This window comes from Anas acuta, chromosome W (assembly GCF_963932015.1).
Source record: "Anas acuta chromosome W, bAnaAcu1.1, whole genome shotgun sequence".
In the NCBI taxonomy this organism is placed as follows: Eukaryota; Metazoa; Chordata; class Aves; order Anseriformes; family Anatidae; genus Anas; species Anas acuta.
In genome coordinates this window covers 11,904,581-11,918,987 of record NC_089016.1, presented here as the reverse complement: position 1 = coordinate 11,918,987, position 14,407 = coordinate 11,904,581, and the positions used below count along the sequence as shown (strand labels likewise).

Below are 14,407 nucleotides of genomic sequence, written 5' to 3'. Positions count from 1 at the left end.
CTCCTGGCTGGGATCTGTGCCTTTAGGCTCACATCTGCCAGTGTCCATGGTAGGGCAGCAGAAGGCACTTGCTGTGCATTTAGTTTCTGAGATCGGCTCTTTCTAAGTACCTGGTAGGCCCCATAGTGGAAGAGGTCTTGGATAGGGGTGGTCATGTCAGAGGTGTCAGCTTTTGCCTGAAGTCATCCTTTAGGACTGCTTTCAGTTTTCGACACAGAGAGGGCCACTGCCTCCAAGACTCTTGGGACAAAGTGAACGATGCATGGGGGTTTGGGAAAAGATATCCTGGGTGCACAGAAGCCATTCCGTGTCCAAAAGTTGGAGGCAGGAAACAAAATTTTGGGGTGGTAAAAGAGCTGCTGGGCATTTTGTGCAGGGTTTACCTACAGCCTTTGGGATATTTTCCATCCTGACTTAGGTGCCACATCAGTCTCAAGAAAGGAGTAGCCAACAGATATGAGACAGATACTCTGAGATCATGAAAGCCATCAGAAAGCTGCCCCTACGAAGATGACTGATATGGGGAAGTCAGGAGAAGACTGGCCAGGAGAGATGTGAGATTTGCAGGAGGAAAGAGGAGTTTGGCCAGCAGAAATTAATGATTTCTTTGAGGTTAGAACGTTCAGGTAATGTTGATTCTGCTGTAACACTGACTTCAAACAGTCATGTAAAACCTTTCCTTTATTTTAACGAGTGATATTAATCCCTAAACCTAAATGCTACTCCACACCCTGACAGGAATCCACTACTCTTATGCCTGACCTCAAAGTATCCTTTCAAGCCAAAACTCGGCCCATAGCCCCTTTCCCTTACCTTTACTCTCTTGCTTACCCTTATCTGATCACCCTGTGGGCCAAAAGAAGGAGAAGGGTGGGAATGCTGTGATGAGCTCAGCTCTGCCTCAGCATCTCCTGCCCCAGCAGGAGCAATGTGACTGTGGCAGGGACTGTGAGGTCACTTCTGTCTCTGCACTTGATAGGGCAGCAGCAGGAACATATCACAGAAAGGGACTGGGAGGTCACTTGTGTCTGGAGGTGGCAGGTCAGCCTTGACTTCTCCCTGGGAGCTGCACTTTTGGGCTGACATCTGGCAGTGGCCCTGCTAGGCCAGCAGAAGGCACCTGCTTGGCATGCTGACTGTTGGCTCTGCTTCCTTGCAACACTGTGCAGCGCTGCAGAGGTGTCAAAATGAAATTCTTCTAGTAGCATTACACTACCCACCACATCTTACAGACCCCAAGACTAGCCCTGATCCAGACACGGGTGTGCAGGGTCTCCTCTCCCAGTGGCCGTGGTCAGGCCTTGGCCCTTCAGCTTCACTAAAACCAACCAAGATTTTTCTCAGTACAGTGCTTTGTCTGTCTGTAACCATGGCCTCCAATTATCTGCCCTAACAAGGCCCTGGGGAGGCTTTGTTAGTAACAGCCCTCAGTGGTGCCCATTAATATTCCAAGTCATTTCAAGTTTTCGTTCTGACTTGAGCAGTAAAGTGGTTACATCACACTCCTCTCAGTACCTGAGCTGAGTACAGGGGGACAATCACTTCCCTGGACCTGCTGGCCACACTGCTTCTGATGCAAGCCACGATGCTGTTGGCCTTCTTGGCCACCTGAGTATACTGCTGGCCCATATTCAGTCGACTATCAACCAGTACTCCCAGGTCCTTCTCTGCCAGGCAGATTTCCAACCACTACTCTCCCAGCCTGTAGCTCTGTTTGGGGTTGTTGTGCCCCAGGTGAGGAACCCTGCACAAAGAACCCCAGAAAACAGAAGAGCAGGGAGCAACCTCTTTGCAGCAGCTTTGGAGAGGTGTCCAGGCTTCTGGGTTTTCCCAGAGCAAGACCCTCCTTTTACTGTGGTGCTAGCAGGGAGGCAGCTGTGACCCAGGGTTGCACAGTGCCTGCTGCTGCCTGCAGCCACAGGGATGCCACTGCAGAGAAAACAAGTCTGTCAGCAAGGTACATGAGATCTGAAAGCTTGTCCAAATAAAAGAGCACAGGAGAACACACTGGAAGACAGAAGAGAGCAGCAGTGTCAAGACCACATCCTGCTGCTTGCCATGGCCATGGCTCCAGAGAAGCAGCAGTACCAACCCAAACTCCATGTAGCAGCTGGGCTCTTGGCCCTGAGCCCCTCCTGTGTGCTGGGGCTGCTACCCCAGCTCCAGAGGGTATGGGAAGAGATGGCAGCTGATAACAGTGTAGTTCTGATGTGTTGTTTTATTTATTTTTTTTTAATTGTGTTTCTCTACATAACCTGCTTGTTTCAGTAATTAGATGACTGGGTATGATGACTGAGTAGATGACTGTAAATGAAAAAATTATAATAAGAAAATCAGGTAGCAGGTTAACGATAACATAATTTAAATGAGAACAAATAATTTGTAGAAAATATTTATAGAGAAATATAGTAACAAAAATTTTCCTCACAATTCATGAAATAATCAGGGAACTCACAGACTCTGTGTCCTGGTTTCAGTTAGAACAGAATTAATTTTCTTCCTAGTAGCTGGTGGAATGCTGTGTTTTGGCTTAGGATGAGAAGAGTGCTGATAACACAGTGATGTGTAATTGTTACAGAGCAGTGCTTATACCAAGCCAAGGACGTCTCAGCTTCTCACTCTCTCCTGCCAACGGGCAGGCTGGGGGTGCAGCAGGAGCTGGGAGGGGACAGACCCAGGACAGGTGACCCAAACTAGCCAAAGGGGTATTCCATACCATCTGACGTCATGCTAAACAATATATAGGGGTGGCTAGCCGGGGGGAGGGGGCCGGACTGCTCGGGGTTAGGCTGGGCATCAGTTAGCGGGTGGTGAGCAATTGCATTGTGCATCACTTGTTTGTACATATTATTAGTAGTAGAACTATTATCACCATTGTATTGTTATTGTTATTGTTATTGTTATTGTTATTGTTATTGTCATTGTCATTGTCATTGTCATTGCCATTGCCATTGCCATTGTTATTGTTAATTTTCCTGTCTTATTAAACTGTCTTTATCTCAACTCACGGGCTTCACTTTCCATTTCTCTCCCCCGTCCCAGAGAGGGAGGGGGGAGGGTGAGCGAACGGCTGCATGGTGTTTAGCTGCCGGCCGGGATAAACCACGACAGTGTCATAACATCATCATCACAGAATAATCACAGCATCTCCAAAGCATCATCAAAGTGTCATCAGAGCGTCATCACAGCATCATCACAGCATCATCACAGTGTCATCACAGTGTAGTAACACCATCATCACAGCGTCATCAGTGTCATCACAGAATCATAACAGAATCATCACAGCGTCATCACAGTGTCATCGTAGTGTCATCACAGCATCAACACAGCATCATCACAGAATCATCACAGCGTCATCACAATATCATCATAGCATCATTACAGAGTCATAGCAGCGTCATCAAAATGTCATCATAGATTCATTACAGCGTCATCACAGCATCATCACAGCGTCCTCACAGCGTCCTCACAGCATCATCACAGCGTCATCACAGTATCATCATAGCATCATCACAGCATCATTATAGTGTCATCATAGCGTCATCACAGTGTCATCTCAGCATAATCATAGTGTCATCAGAGCATCATCACAGCGTCACAAGAGCATCATTACAGCATCATAACAGCGTCATCACAGCGTCGTCACAGCATCATCACAGCATCTTCATAGTGTCATCAGAGCATCATCACAGCGTCACAAGAGCATCATCCATCACAGCGTCATCAAAGCGGAAGCACAGAATCATCACAGTGTCATCACAGCATTGCCATAGAGTCATCACAGCATCATCACAGCGTCATCACAGCGTAATAACACCATCATCACAGCGTCATCACAGAATCATAACAGAATCATCACAGCGTCATCACAGCATCTTCATAGTGTCATCACAGCATCATCACAGCGTCATCACAGAATCATAACAGTTTATCGCAGCATAATCACAGCGTCATCATATCGTTATGACAGAATCATCATAGCATCACAAGAGCATCATCGCAGCATCATCAGAGCATCAACACAGCATCATCACAGAATCATCACAGTGTCATCAGAGCGTCATCGCAGCGTCATCACAGTGGCATCGCAGGATCATAACAGCATCATCAAAGCGTCATCACAGCATCATAACACTGTCATCACAGCGTCATCACAGCGTCATCAGAGCATCATCACAGCGTTATCACAGTGTCATGACAGCGTCATCACAGCATCTTCATAGCGTCATCACAGAATCATCGCAGCATCATCATAGCGTCATCGCAGCGTCATAAGAGCATTATCAAAGCATCATCACAGTCATCGCAGAGTCATCAGAGTCATCACAGCATCATCAGAACATCATTACATCGTAATCACAGCATCATCGTAGCATTATAAGAGCGTCATCACAGCATCATAACAGCATCATCACAGCATCATCACCGCGTAATAACAGCCTCATTGCAGTTTTATAAGATCATAATCACAGAATCATTACAGCGTCATAACAGCGTCATCACAGCTTCACCACAGCGTCATCACAGTGTCATCAGAACATCATCATACAGTCATCACAGCATCATCATAGCGTCATAACATCGCCATCACTGCGTCATCACAGCATCATAACTGCGTCATCAGAGCCTCATAACAGCATCATCACAGCGTCATCACAGCATCATCACAGCATCAAAAAGGCATAATCAAGGCGTCATCACAGCGTCATCACAGAATCATAACAGCATCATGATGGCTTCATCAAAGTGTCATCACAGCATCATCGCAGCGTCATCACAGCGTCATCTTATCATCATATAGCATCATCACAGCGTCATCACAACATCATCACAGCGTCATCACAGCGTTATCAGAACATCATCATAGCGTCATCATAGCATCATCTTAGTGTCATTGCAGCGTCATCGCAGCGTCATAACAGTATCATCATAGCATCATCATAGCATCATCACTGCATCATCACAGTGTCATGACAGCGTCATGACAGCGTCTTCATAACGTCATCATAGAATCATCGCAGCGTCATCGCAGCGTCATAAGAGCATCATCACAGTCTTATCACAGGGTCATCACAGCGTCATCACAGCGTAATCACAGCATCATCACAGCGTGATCGAAGCATTATCACAGCGTAATAACCAAATCATCACAGCCTCGTCACAACGTCATCACAGCGTCATCACAGCGTCATCGCAGCGTCATAAGAGCATTATCAAAGCATCATCACAGAGTCATCACAGCGTAATCACAGCATCATCACAGCGTCATCACAGAATCATCACAGCATCATCACAGTGTCATCGTAGTGTCATCACAGAATCATCACAGCATCATCAGAACATCATCACACCGTTATCACAGCGTTATCAGAACATCATAGCATCATCACAACATCATCGTAGCGTCATCACAGTGTCATCGCAGAGTCATAAGAGCATCATCAAAGCATAATCACAGTGTCGTCATAGCGTCATCAAAGCATCATCAGAACATCATCACAGCATCATCACAGCGTTTTCGCAGTGTCATCACAGTGTCATAACAGCATCATCACAGCATCATCACAGCATTAACACAGCATCATAACAGCGTCATCACAGCCTCATTAGAGCATCATTATATCATCATCACAGCATCATCACGGCGTCATCACAATGTCATCACAGAGTCATCACAGTGTCATCGCAGAGTCCTCGCTGCGTCATCGCATCATCATAATCATAGAATCATAGAATATCCTGAGTTGGAAGGGACCCTTAAGGATCATCAAGTCCAACTCTTGAAACCGCACAGGTCTACCCAAAAGTTCAGACCATGTGACTACGTGCACAGTTCAATCTCTTCTTAAATTCAGACAGGCTCGGTGCAGTGACCACTTCCCTGGGGAGCCTGTTCCAGTGTGCAACCACCCTCTCCGTGAAGAACCTCCTCCTGATGTCAAGCCTAAATTTCCCCTGCCTCAGCTTAACCCCGTTCCCGCAGGTCCTGTCACTGGTGTTAATGGAGAAAAGGTCTCCTGCCTCTCGACACCCCCTTACGAGGAAGTTGTAGACTGCGATGAGGTCTCCCCTCAGCCTCCTCTTCTCCAGGCTGAACAGGCCCAGTGCCCTCAGCCGTTCCTCGTACGTCTTCCCCTCCAGGCCTTTCATCATCTTCGTAGCCCTCCTCTGGACACTCTCCAACAGTTTCATGTCCTTTTTATACTGTGCTGCCCAGAACTGCACACAGTATTCGAGGTGAGGCCGCACCAGCGCAGAGTAGAGCGGGACAATCACCTCCCTTGACCTACTAGCGATGCCGTGCTTGATGCACCCCAGGACACGGTTGGCCCTCCTGGCTGCCAGGGCACACTGCCGGCTCATATTCAACTTGCTGTCTACCACCACCCCCAGATCCCTCTCTTCTAGGCTGCTCTCCAGCGTCTCATCGCCCAGTCTGTACGTGCAGCCAGGGTTTCCCCGTCCCTGGTGCAGGACCCGGCACTTGCTCTTATTGAACTTCATGCGGTTGGTGATCGCCCAGCTCTCCAACCTATCCAGATCCCTCTGCAAGGCCTTTCCACCCTCAACAGAGTCCACAACTCCTCCAAGTTTGGTGTCATCAGCAAACTTGCTCAAAATACCTTCTATTCCTACATCCAGATCGTTTATAAAAATATTGAAAAGTACCGGCCCTAAAATGGAGCCTTGAGGGACCCCACTGGTGACCGCCCGCCAGCCTGACGCAGCCCCATTTACCATAACCCTTTGGGCCCTGCCCGTTAGCCAATTGCTCACCCATCGTATGATGTTTTTATTTAGCTGTATGGTGGACATCTTGTCCAGTAGGATCCTATGGGAAACCGTGTCAAAAGCCTTGCTGAAGTCCAAAAAAATCACATCAGCTGGTTTCCCTTGGTCCACCATACGGGTGATCTTATCATAAAAGGAAATCAGGTTAGTTAGGCAGGACCTACCCTTCACAAACCCATGCTGGCTGGGACCAATGACTGCTCTGTCCCCCAGGTGCGCCTCAATACGTTCGAGAACCATCTTCTCCATGATTTTACCAGGCACTGACGTGAGACTGACAGGCCTGTAATTGCTAGGGTCTTCTTTCTGACCCTTCTTGAAAATTGGCACCACATTTGCCAGCTTCCAGTCTACCGGGACCTCTCCAGATTCCCAGGATTGTTGAAAAATAATTGAGTGAGGTTCCTCGATGACGTCCGCCAGCTCTTTCAGCACCCGGGGATGAATCCCATCCGGACCCATGGACTTGTAGGGATCCAGGTGGAGTAGCAAATCCCGCACACGTTCAGGGTCGGTGGGGAGTTTGTCATCCCCACCGTCCCGGTCCTCCAGCTCAGGGCACCCTGGGTCCCGAAGCCCATCATCGGCATTGAAGACAGAGGCAAAGAAGGCGTTAAGCGTCTCTGCTTTGCCTATGTCATTGTCTGTGAGGAGACCTTCCCTATCAAGGAGCGGCCCTATGTATTCTTTAGTTCTCCTTTTTCCATTCACATATCTAAAAAAACCCTTTTTATTTTCTCTCACAGACACAGCCAGCTTCAACTCTAGGTGTGCCTTGGCCACACGAATTTTCTTCCTACAAACACGAACAGCATCCCTGTATTCTTTCCATGACACCTGGCCCTCCTTCCAGTAGCGAAACACTCTCTGTTTCCGCCTAATCTCCATTAGAATGTTCCTGGTCAGCCACGCCGGCCTCCTGCCCCGCCTGCCTGACTTGCGATATTTAGGAATTGCCTGATCTTGTGCTTCTAGGAGGCATCGCTTAAAGAGTGACCAGCACTGGTGGACATCGAGGCCTTCAAGAGCAGCTTCCCAGGGGACCTTGCTGACTAGTTCCCCGAGCAGCCTGAAGTCCGCCTTCCCCATATCTAGGGATGAGGTTTCGGTGGCACTTTTCCTTCTGTCACCGTAAATTTTGAACTCAACCACTTCATGGTCGCTATGACCGAGGCGGCCACCAATCACCACATCTCCCACCAGACCCTCTCTGTTTTCTAGCAACAGGTCTAGGAGGGCACCTTTCCTAGTTGGCTCCGTTAACACCTGCACCAAGAAGTTATCATCTAGGTGCTTCATGAACCTCCTAGACTTGCTCGTGTCAGCCGTGTGGCACTCCCAGTTAACGTCTGGCAAGTTGAAGTCCCCCATAAGGACAAGGGGAGTTAATCTCGAGGCCTCTCTTAGTTCTGTAAAGAATAATTTATCGGCGCTATCGTCCTGGACAGGCGGTCTGTAATAGACAGACTGTGTCATCACAGCTTTACCACAGTGTCATCACAGCGTCATCATAGCGACAAAACAGAATAATCACAGCGTCAACACAGCATCGTCACAACGTAATCAGATCGTCGTCGCAGGGTCACAAGATCATCACCACAACATCATCACAGTGTCATTGCAGCGTCATAACAATGTCATCACAGTACAATCAGTGTCATCACAGCGCCATCACAGCATCATCACAGTGTCATGACAGCGTCATCACAACGTCATAATAGCGTCATCACAGCCTCATCAGAGCATCATTGCAGCGTCATCACAGCCTCATCAAAGCATCACAAGAGCATCATCACAGTATCATCATAGCGTCATCACAGCGTCATCACAGTGTCATGACAGTGTCATCACAGCGTCTTCATAGCGTCATCACAGAATCATCGCAGCGTCATCACAGTGTCATCGCAGCGTCATCGCAGTGTTATAAGAGCATTATCAAAGCATCATCACAGAGTCATCGCAGCGTAATCACAGCATCATCACAGCGTAATAACAGCATCATCACAGCATCATCACAGTGTCATCACAGCGTCATCACAGTGTCATCGTAGCGTCATCACAGCGTCATCGTAGCGTCATCACAGCATCAACACAGCATCATCACAGCATCATCACAGTATCATCACAGCGTCATCACAGTGTCATCACAGCGTCATGAAATTGTCATCGCAGCGTCATAAGAGCATTATCAAACCATCAACTTGGACTAGCGCACGCTTCGTTGGGTTAGAAACTGGCTGGATAGCCGGGCCCAAAGAGTCATGGTAAATGGAGTCAAGTCCAGTTGGAGGCCAGTCACTAGTGGCGTCCCCCAGGGCTCGGTGCTGGGGCCGCTCCTCTTTAATATCTTCATCGATGATCTGGACAAGGGCATTGAGTGCACCCTCAGTAAGTTGGCAGATGACACCAAGTTAGGTGCGTGTGTCGATCTGCTCGAGGGTAGGAAAGCTCTGCAGGAGGATCTGGATAGGCTGCACTGATGGGCTGAGGTCAACTGCATGAAGTTCAACAAGGCCAAGTGCCGGGTCCTGCACCTGGGGCACAATAACCCCAAGCAGAGCTACAGGCTGGGAGATGAGTGGTTGGAGAGCTGCCAGGAAGAGAAGGACCTGGGAGTGATGGTGGACAGTCGGCTGAATATGAGCCAGCAGTGTGCTCAGGTGGCCAAGAAGGCCAACGGCATCCTGGCTTGGATCAGAAACAGTGTGACCAGCAGGGCTAGGGAGGTGATCGTCCCCCTGTACTCGGCTCTGGTGAGGCCGCACCTCGAGTACTGTGTTCAGTTTTGGGCCCCTCGCTACAAGAAGGACATGGAGGTGCTTGAGCGGGTCCAGAGAAGGGCGACGAAGCTGGTAAGGGGCCTGGAGAACAAGTCCTATGAGGAGCGGCTGAAGGAGCTGGGCTTGTTCAGCCTGGAGGAAGCACAGAGGCTCAGGGGCAACCTAATTGCCCTTTACAGATACCTTAAAGGAGGCTGTAGTGAGGTGGGGGTTGGCCTGTTCTCCCACGTGACTGGTGACAGAACAAGGGGGAATGGGCTAAAGTTGCGCCAGGGGAGTTTTAGGTTGGATGTTTGGAAGAACTTTACTGAAAAGGTTGTTAGACACTGGAACAGACTGCCCAGGGAAGTGGTTGAGTCACCATCCCTGGAGGTCTTTAAAAGACGTTTAAATGAAGAGCTTAGGGATCTGGTTTAGTGGGAACTGTTATCGTTAGGTTAGAGGTTGGACTCGATGATCTTGAGATCTCTTCCAACCTAGAAATTCTGTGATTCTGTGATTCCAGCCCTGTCAGTGCCCTTGGACATCTCCCCACAGGTTGTCCTATCCTGTCGCATGCCTGAACCATTTTCCCTGCAGCTTGGGGACATCCAACCTGCTTCCCCACCACAGCATCTCCCTACCCATACTAGGGACTCCTTGTGCTCACTGCCTCTGACTTGAAACACAAGCCATGGGCTGAAGCAGACTCCCTCTGAGTCACCACAGCACTGCCCTTGGAGTGGCATTTCTTTCTCCTCTTCACCACACTGGACCTCCAAAACAGCCAAATTATGGTGGATTTCCTTTCTCATGCTCTTTACCCCTACCCAAAATGTGCCATAATCTCTGAAAGCAGATTTCCGTCTGTCAGAAGCTCCTACAAGGGTGTCCTGAGCCTTTGCTTCACCAGGTCTAGGAAGCGCAGGGCTCTCAGCCTCCACACATATGACCCCTAGCCCTGTCTTGGCACACCTCCTCTGAACCCTCTCCATTCCTCCCTGGTCCTTCAGAAAAGGAGCCTCACACTGGGAAGCCCTCTTCCTGTTAGGGCCACACCAGTGTGGAGTCATGGAAGAGAAGTCCCTTGCCTGGGTTGACACACTCCTCCTAGAGCATCCCAATGTGGATGTGACCATATCTGTGTTTAGCACTGCCAGCTCATATGGCATCCCTGGTTGTGCCCAGGCTCTTCTCCTCCTGGTTGCTCTTCCTGCAGTCGAGTCCAAACCTGCTGTGATGTATGGAGCTGTTTTGACCCTGATGAAGAGCAGAGCAAGATGGGAAAGAGAGGCTCTCTTCTCCTTGGAAAACAGAATGAGAATTATTTACCAAATCCCAGTGTTTCACAAGGTCGTCTGCAAGGAACACTTACCGTTGATGGGCAAGTCTCAGGTTAGGAACCATGTAAAGAAACTGGGAATCATGAGCATGGTAGCCCCGAGCCCTGCCTGCCCTCCTCCTGCCACGCACCATCAGGCAGCTGCAGCAGAGGGGACCCACAGCCAGCTCCTGGCTGGGATCTGCCACCCACCTCTCCAGTGCCATTCCTGCTGCCTTGGGGTGCTCTGTGAGGCACTGGGTGACCTCACAAGGCCTGCTGGCCAGCACATCTCCTGCGAGGCAACCAGGCCGTAAAGCGACAGGGACCTCACCACATCCCTTCCATTCCCCTCTCTCCCCTCATCCCCAGCCTTGTCTCTGGTGGCACGAGCAGCCTTAGGAGGCACTTCCTGGCCTCCCCTCAATACCAAGATCAAAGGTAAAATGGTCTCTTCCTTGACAGAACAATGGCGTCAAATTTGAAAAGCTTCATTAGCAGATAGGTGAAAACTTTACTAGGTTTTGTTAGAGAGAAGGAAGTTTAGAAACTTTCATCCCTCATGTTACTTTAATCACTAATTAGTCAGCTTTATCTATAAGAGCCTACAGATTTGTATCTCAGAATGAAAGCAAGGTGACCGAGGCCTAGAGCATGTGTCAGAAGATTAGGTGAGAAATTCATGCTATGCATATATTCTTGGATGTGTAACCACCTAAGCTTTGTATGCACACCTGAGATGAAAGAATAAGAGAAGAAAGATTTTGATGGCTTGAGCATGGACAAGAACTGGATTCAACTAACGAACATAGTGAGGAAGACTACCGATGACCACCAGAGACCCCTGAGAGACAGTGGAAACAAATGTGCATGTGTCAGCGACACTTACTGATTTTTAAGGAGTTACAGGAAGTGGTATGAATATATTTTGGGGAAATGTGATTAACATGTATGTTTTGCTTGTATATAAGCCCTATAGCTCAAACAGTTCTGTAAGCACTGGAGTGATCCCCTGTGTGTCCAGCACCTCCGTAAAAGAACGCCTGTTTTCTAAAACTCCAAACTGAGACTTAGAGAGTTACTTTGACTGGCTTTTACAGTATCACCCTTGCCTCCTGCCAGCTGCTGCCCACTCAGGCTCCTCGTACAAACGTGGCCCTGCACCAACACCACTGCTCATGCTGCCTTTGCTGCCTCGCCCTGTCCTCTCCCTCGACTCCTTGTCTCTGCCGGGCCCCACGTTCCACACCCAAACACATCCCTTTGCTGTCGTCACCCTCTCCTCTGCCCAGTGGGATGGCAGAGCCAGGGCAGGACATGGTAGTGTTAGGCCCTTTAGTGCCCATGCAAAGCGCTTGTGGCAAAGTGGGAGCTGAGACTGGGTTCTGTGGTGCAGAGGAGGCCCCATGCAGAAAAGATGAGGTTAAAAAGCAACTTGCGGGGGGTGGGGTTGGGGGTGGGGTGGGGGGGCGGAGTTCTGTCGTGGTTTGGCATGAGAGGCTTCTGGCCACGAAGGAGCAAGGGATGGGTTGACACAACTGCTCTGGGCAACCTGTTCCATTGACCACCACCCCCAAAGGAGAGAATGTCTTCCTTAGGCCAACTTCCTTCCCTTTAGGCCAACTGCAGTTGGCTTTCTGGGCTGCAAACTCACGTTGCCGGCACAGGTTGAGCTTCTCATCCACCAGTACCCCAGGTCCTTCTCCTCAGAGCTGCTCTCTACCCATTCTCCACCCAGCCGGTATTTGTGCTTGAGATTGCCCCAGTCCAGCTGCAGGACCTTGCACTTGGCCTTTGTGAACCTCAAGAGGTTCCCACAGGAAAATCTCTCAAGACTGTCCAGGTCCATCTGCATATCATCCCTTCCCTCCAGTGTATTGACTGCACCACCCAGCTTGGTGTCATCAGCATACTCACTGAGACTGCACTCAGTCATGCTGTCCATGTCACTGACAAAGTGTTAAACAGTGCTGGCCCCAATACTGACCCCTGAGGAACAGCACTCTTTACTGACCTCCACTTGGACATTGAGCTGTAGACTCCAGCTCCTTGAGGGTGACCATCCAGACAATTCCCTACCCACCAGGTGATCCATCCATCACACCCATGTCTCTTCAATTGAGAGACAAGGCTATCGTGTGGGTCAGTGTCAAATGATTTGCACAAGTCAAAGTTCATGACGTGAGTTGCTCTTCCCCTCTCCACCAATGCTGTAAGCCCATCGTAGAAGGCCACCAGGTTTGTCAGGCACAATCTGCCCTGTGTGAAGCCGTGTTGGCTGTCACCAACAGCCACCAGTTTGCTGTCACCACCAGTCCAAAAGGCAGAGTAGCGTGAGAGAGGCATTTGCAATGAACCTGTGCAAGGAGGGAGACAAAAATCTCATGGGAACACTGGGGATAATTACTGGAGTTCTACACAGAGAAATGTCAAGGCTCTGTGAGGTGTCCATATCTGAGCTGGCCTCGTGCACTGCTCATCCACACTGGGCTGTTCAGAGACACGAGTCCCTGCCTTGCACACACACAGTGCACTGCAGCACTTGCAGGGTCCCTCTGGCTCCTGCAGCCACTGCCAGAGGCTGGGAGGCACCTCAGCCCTGTGGTGGGTCTATCGCCTTGCTCTGTCCTCCTCTGAGATGCCCAACAGCATGAGGAATGGGCACAGGGACCTTGAGGGTTCAAGGAAACACATGGCAGAGCTGCATTCAGGTCTTGCACTTTGGACTAGATGGTCTCTGAAGGTGCCTTCCACCTGGACTATTCTCTGCTATTCAGGCAGATGCCCCATGGTTGTTACTTTCCGGAAAAATGATCCTGAGGACACTCTGCCCCACTGGCCTTCATGACACCCCTAGGGATAGCCGATGGCCTTTGTGCTTGCTCTTGTTCCTCCCTCCATGTGCGTACGATGTGCCTGCAGGTAGCAGCAGCAGCAAAGGGTTTCTGTTTCTGTGTATCTCCTGCACCTGCACAGGCCCTGCTCTTCTCCCAGCACATCCTATGTGCCAGGGAGCCTTTGGGACTCTCTTTGAGAACGTTCTGATGTGACAGCAACTCCGAAAGATGACGTGAGCCTTCAGGCATGGCCCTTTTAGGAGGGAAATGCTGTTCTGGAGGCCAGCTGTGTCACTCATGTGCCCACTGCCTGTCTATGCCTGCAGTCCCAGCACAGCCTCACAGCAGCACTGGCACCAAGCTACAGGAGCATCCAGGCCTTACTCCGCCAGCAGGGATCAGCAGGAGAGGGCGTCAGTGGCAGGAGAGCAGCTCTGCATGGACCAAGCACTGGTGCTCTCGGGTTTGAATGCTGGGCCATGACTCTTTTCCCCTCCACCTCTGCACACTGGCACTGCCTCTGCAGCCACAGGAAACATTTCAGAGGAAGGATATAAGACAAAAAAGGCACTTTAATTCATTTAAATACTCAAGCAAAATGAAGAATTATATTTCTTTGTGGAAAACATCCAATAAAATAAAATTGAGAATAAAACAAAACTACCATGACAACACAAGAACATAATACCCACTGGCTT

General features: G+C 49.6%; 1 long non-coding RNA gene across 1 annotated transcript in view; it reads left to right on the top strand.

The window, feature by feature from the left end:
* The window catches only part of LOC137846970 (uncharacterized), a 475,040-nt gene that overhangs the window by 186,902 nt on the left and 273,731 nt on the right, over nucleotides 1-14,407 (top strand). The window lies entirely within an intron of this gene.